We start from the raw sequence: 5,816 nt of genomic DNA, 5'->3' as shown, positions 1-5,816 counted from the left end.
AGGAATTTCACAGCGTGACTGAGCACAACGCGCTGTGTTCTGTGTTAGAGTGTTTGCTCTTGAGGTCCCACAGATGAAGTTCTAACGGCTGAAGGTGAGTGAAGCATCTTTTGTTTACTCTCCAAATCAAACCGGGCTGCGGAATTGTCTGTTGGGGGAGATCCTGGATAAATATCACCTGTAGGATGTGTGTACTTACAGCTAAGTTCTAATTAAAATCAATCAATTAGGGCAGCACGGGCAGGGACGGGCAGAGCGGGCAGCGCCGCTTCAGCACCCTGGAGAGCGCCCGGCGGCAGCGGCGCGGGGACCGTGCGCGGACGCGCCCCCGCCCGCGGAGTCCCGGCCCCGCCCGGAGCCGAGACACGGCCACGGCCACGCGCGACCGGCCCCGGGAGACGCGGCCGCCACCCCCCGCCGCAGGCGCAGCGGCACAGGCGCGCAGGGGCGGGGGCACACGGGCACCGGGGCCGGGCGGGCGCAGAGCCCCGCGCAGTGACAGCGCGTGCGCACGCACCCGCGCAGGCGCACACCGAGACACGCGCGCACACGCAGGCACAGGGGCGCGACCCCCGTGCGCGCTCCCGTGGGCGCGGCAACACCCGAACCCCGACGCCGACCCCACACGGCCCCGCACCCCACTCGCGCCGTCGCACACGCACTTTCTCACCCGCCGCAGCCCCCGTCCGCGCTCCCACAGCCCCCCCACGCGCAGGCACAGTCCCACGCGGACACCCAGCGACCCCCGGACACAGTCACACCCGCGCACGCACACCCAGACCGCGCGTGCTCCCGCCCCCCGACACGCGGACACACACGCCCGCGGGAGGGGCGGCCGGCGCGGGGGGGGGCGTGGGGCGGGGCGGGGCAGCTGCCGGCCGCGGGGCGCGGAAGGACGCGCGGAAGGAGCCGGCGCCCGCGCGGAAGGAGCCGGCGCCGCCCGAGCTGGCGGCAGACAGGGACAGCCCGGACCGCTCTGGGGCTCCCCCGGCGCCTCCCGCCCCACGGTCAGGCTGCGCTCGCGCCCGCTGGGGGGGAGCGGCTGGTGCGGGCGCGGGGGGGCGCGGATCGACGCGCGGGGCCGGCGCCGGGCGGCGGCAGCTCGCGGGGCTCGCGCGGCCCCGCCGCTTCCCCCGGAGCCGGCGCCGGGCTCCGCGCCGAGGGGGCCCGTCTGAGCGGGGCCCGCGCCCGCCCTCGGGGCCGCTCCGGGCAGCGCCCGCCCCTGGCTGCGCGCTGGGGACGCGCCGCCGCCGCCGCCGCGCTGGGTCGGGGCCGCGGGCAGCGCTGCCCGGGCCGCGGCTCCGTTCCCGCAGAGGCCGCTGCCGGCTGCGCGCTCCGCTCGCCGCGGCTCGGTGTCCGCGCTGAAGCGCTCGGCGCTGCGCGGGGCCGCCGCGGGGCCTCGGTGCGGCGCTGCTGGAGGGACCGCGCGGGGCCGGCGGGGCTGTGATACAGAGAAATGATTACTTGTTTTGAGACTTATTTACTTATAGAAAACTGCTTAGCAACTTATTTACTTATAGCAACTTATAGTACTACTTATAGTATTTTTGAATATTGCTAAGAATCCTGCTTGCCCAGACTGTTCTGTGGAATTTTACCAAGGACTGCTGTGTCCATCAAAACAAAGCAGTTTACTGTGAAAATCTACCAAGAACTGCAGTGTTCAGCAAAATATCATGGTTTTGTCCTTGGGAAACAGATGTGCTAGTTGGGTCTTGGTAATGAGTAAAGATAGCCATGTATGGACGGTAGAAGTTCCATTGGTTCTCTTAGGTAAGACAGAATGAGTAAACCAGCTGAAAACACTCTTGTTATTCAAGAAATTGGCTAAGAGAACCTGCACATGCTCTGGGGAAAACTACAAGGTGAGGAGGACTGTGAGCCTTCCTCCAGCAGACCCCAGAGATGCCCCCCAGGAGGCAATCGGTAGGTGCAAAGAGAACATAAACTGCTGACACCAGCCTCTAGAGCTAACCCAGCCTCACTCATGCATATGTATGTTTGTGTTATGTAATCAATGAATATGTATATCCACACTCCAGAAGTTTCTGGTAAAATGTGCTGTTGGGGTGCAAGCTTTGTGGAGAAATCCCCTTGCACCCCGGTGCCGGAGTAAACATACCTGCTGTATAACTCTCTCTGAGTTGTAGAGTCTGTTTCCACAAGTCAACCCCTACTAGGTCCTGCCCCTCCTTGTCACCATCTCCACCTGATTCATCCTCGAGGTGTGGGGGGACAGACGGGTTTGGGGAGGACCTACAGGAATGTGGGGGGGTGGGGGACACGGGGGTGTTTGGGTTGTACCTAGAGGAATGTTTAGAGATGGGGAGTATAGGGGAGTTTTGGTAGGACCTACAGGAATGTGAGGGGGTGGGGAATATGGGGGGTTTGTGTAGGACCTACAGAAATGTGTAGGAGTGGGGTATATGGGGGTTTTTTTTAGGACCTACAGAAATGTGTGGGGTTGGGGCACACAGAGGGGTTTGGGTAGGACCTACAGAAATGCAGGTGGCACCAGTGCAGTGAAGGTAGAACCCAGCTCTTGGGGTCACCACCCCTGAGAGCCCTGTGCAGCCCAGGGACACGGAGGCTGCTGCAGGCACAGAGCAGGAGATGGGCTGGGGCAGCTCTTGGGCTGTGTGTGAGGGGCAGTCGCTGCAGGGAGTTGCAGAGGTTTGGGGTTTTTTCTTGTGGTGTGGGAACAGTTTCCGTGTGTTACAGACACCCAGTGCCCCCTGCTTAGAGTGACAAGCGTTCTTCTTCCCATCAGCTCTTCAGTGACACATCGAACCAGCAGCTGCTCACCCACAGAATTCAGATTTCCTGGGCGAGGTCGCGGGAGAACTGGAGGTAAGAAAGGCTCCACTTCCTGCGCTGCTCCGGGGTCATTCGCAGCTCTGCTCTTTTTTCCCTCGGGGAAAGCAGAGCCTGGGGCAGAGGGTAAAACTCTGCAGGCGTGGGAAGCTTGGCCTTGTGCTGGTGACCCACGGGGTTTGTGTGCTGCTGGTGTCTGGGCTGGAAGGGCTGAGGTGGGGACCCTCTGAAGAGCCCACGCTGCCCCAGACCCAATCTGACAGACCCACAGCAGAGTGCAGCTCTTGCTTTCGTACTTCTCATCAGCTCTTTGTCCTGCTCCTTCCCAGAGCTTTGACCTGCAGGAGGAGGGTGACAGTCTGTCGGGTGAAGAGGAGCTGCCCTGAAGAGAAGCCCCCGTCTGCCTCAGCCCTGCACCCTGGGACTGTTCTTCCCTCTGCTCTGGATCTCGGGGGCTACTCAGAGCTGCCCTTGGCAGAGTGAATCTTCTCAGGCCCCGAGAGCTCTGGGGATGTCGTTACTGCAGGTTTCTTCAAGGCAAAGCTGACCAGGAGAGAGAAGCCATGTTTGGGCCTGCAGGGCAGGGTCCTGTCAAGATGCTTTAATGGTACCTACTGGAGAGAACAATCACTAAATAACTTTTTGTGTAAAGCTTTGAGCTCGCATCCTGCTGCCCTTCTGTCAGCAGGCAGCCCAGTTACTGTCCAGTGCCAGCCCAGCTGCCAGCCCTCGCCATCGCCTTCACAGCCAGCGCTGCCTCTGCCCATCGTCTGCCTCTGCTTAACTTTATAACCTCTGCCCAGCTTATAAAGTTAAGATACACATAGAGAAATGGGACACAAGACTTCACCTGATTCTTTTTTACTCAAAATGGAACTGTGCTAACAGAGTGTACTGGTTTGGCTGGGATAGTTAATTTCCTTCACAGTAGCTTGTATGGCGCTGTCTTTTGGATTTGTGACCACACCAGCGTGGATAACACTCCGATGCTGTAGCTGTTGCCGAGCGGCGCTTGCACAGCGGCCAGGCCTTCCCTGTGTCTCATGCTGCCCAGCCAGGGAGCAGGCTGGGGTGGTCAAGAATTTGGGAGGGGACCCAGCCAGAACAGAGGGATATTCCATACCGTATGACGTCATGATCAGCAATGAAAGCTGGGAAAGGAGGAGGAAGGAGGGGACGTTCAGAGTTACGGCGTTTGTCTTCCCAAGTCACCGTTACGTGTGATGGAGCCCTGCTCTCCTGGAGATGGCTGCCTGCCGACAGGAAGTGGTGAAGGAACTCATTTCGTTTTGCTTGTGCAAGCAGCTTTTGATGTACCTATTAAACTGTCTCTGTCTCATCCCACGAGTTTTCACACTTTTACCCTTACAATTCTCCTTCCCCCTGCCCCCCCCCACCCCCGACCAGGGGGGAGTGAGCGAGTGGCTGGGTGCTGCTGAGCACAGCACATTTCAATTATGTTGATCAAACTTTTAAGGCCAGTGTATTTCCTGCTTAATTTCGGTAGGATGTCAATATCTGATTAACATTGATACTGCGTGTTCATCTCAAAATGAAAAATTCTAATTGAATTTGTTTGAATAGTACCGAAACACTTAACTTTGGGGTGACATGAGTGACTACATCTGTCAGACCCCTCACAAGGCCTGTGGAAGTGTTAGTTCTCCCTCATGAATGTCCCACGCTACCTAACACTACAGCAGCACTGGAAAACCCAGACTGAGTTCTTTTCCACCCAAAATGAAACATTTATTTGGATTTTCATAAGTATTTTAATGATGCAACAAAATCCCTTTTTCCTCTAAGTGAAGCGTATTTCTGAGGAAACTACGTTCTTTATCACAAAACGCTGGTGAAAAACACTCGGTCTATTCCAGCATGGCTCTGAACTTCTGAAGTAGAATACTGGTGCTGGAGGTTGGGCTAAGCATAGGAGCTTTCTCCCTCAAAGATGTGGTTTCTTAGGAGGGCCGGCAGAGAAACAAGGGAGGTCGGTATCTCTGCAGAGCTTGGCTGTGGAGTGTGTTGCTCTTTCCCCGCTTTTCCTGCCCTTTGCTCTTTCCTGGGGGGATAGCAAGGGGACCTCCCTAGCTGTTCCCTTGCTCTCATTCTGCATCTCTCCCACCCCCAGGATACGCACCACCCACACCCATCAGTGTCATGAAGGCACCAGAGACACCCACAACCACCAGCTCAGAGGCCAGCACCAAGGGAGCCGACTCCATCTCCCGGGATGGGATCTCAAGGAGCGAAGCATCCCCGCGTCACGTCACCTGACCGTACGCTTGCTAAGGGCTTTGTAAAGGAGCCCCCGGCAGCGCCGTCTGTGGGGTGGGTCTGTACTTTGTGGGTGTGGGGTCTTTGGCCGCCTGGGGAAGCGGGCTGGGGCTGAAGGCCGGGGCTGTGCAGAGGGCGTGGGTGTGATGTGCTCTGGCCACTCTGACATCACAACGGCTGAGCCACGGTGGGGACGGTTAGAAGAGGCAGCGCCGCCCCAGTGCGCCCTGGGCCAATGGTGAGTGCACACGCAGGAGGGAGGCTGGGCTGGGCAAGGGACAGGGTAGAAACGCAGCCCCCTCCGCAGGGCCCAGCTGCTTGCGGAAGCGCCTTTGACAGGGCCCAGTGACGCCCCCGCCAAGGCTGGGCGCAGGCCTTGCTGCCTCGCAGCTGCCTCGCCCCCTCTCCTACCTGCCCCCAGCGCCCTACGGCTGCCCTCCCCTCTCCCCCCGCCACCGGCTCCCTGCCTGCCAGCCCCACTGAAACCCTTCTCCCCTTCCTCCTGCAGGCCATGGCTGTCATAACATTACTCGTCCTGTTGCTGAAAAGCATCATCCAGCACACGCAGCTGGTTGGTGACGAGGTGGATGAGGCTGTGGGTGAGGACATGCAGCAGCGTGCAGCACAGCCGAGCCAGGAGATGACGCAGCTGCTGCAGGAGGTGAAGGAGCCGGAGCAGAGGAGCCCCGAGCAGAGCGGCTTTGGCTGGCCAGCCCTGCTCTTTG

At 59.3% G+C, this 5,816-nt stretch overlaps 1 long non-coding RNA gene across 1 annotated transcript; it reads left to right on the top strand.

Annotated features, from left to right (window-relative positions):
• The first annotated feature begins 2,173 nt into the window (after positions 1 to 2,173).
• Positions 2,174 to 3,472, top strand: LOC141927325 (uncharacterized). The gene is made up of 3 exons (XR_012624364.1): positions 2,174 to 2,225; positions 2,771 to 2,850; positions 3,144 to 3,472. It is a non-coding gene; the product is annotated as an uncharacterized LOC141927325 (long non-coding RNA).
• The last annotated feature ends 2,344 nt before the right edge of the window (positions 3,473 to 5,816 follow it).

This window comes from Strix aluco, chromosome 9, assembly GCF_031877795.1.
Source record: "Strix aluco isolate bStrAlu1 chromosome 9, bStrAlu1.hap1, whole genome shotgun sequence".
NCBI lineage: Eukaryota > Metazoa > Chordata > Aves > Strigiformes > Strigidae > Strix > Strix aluco.
The sequence above is the reverse complement of the archived record's forward strand: the minus strand, read 5'-3'. Positions and strand labels throughout refer to the sequence as shown.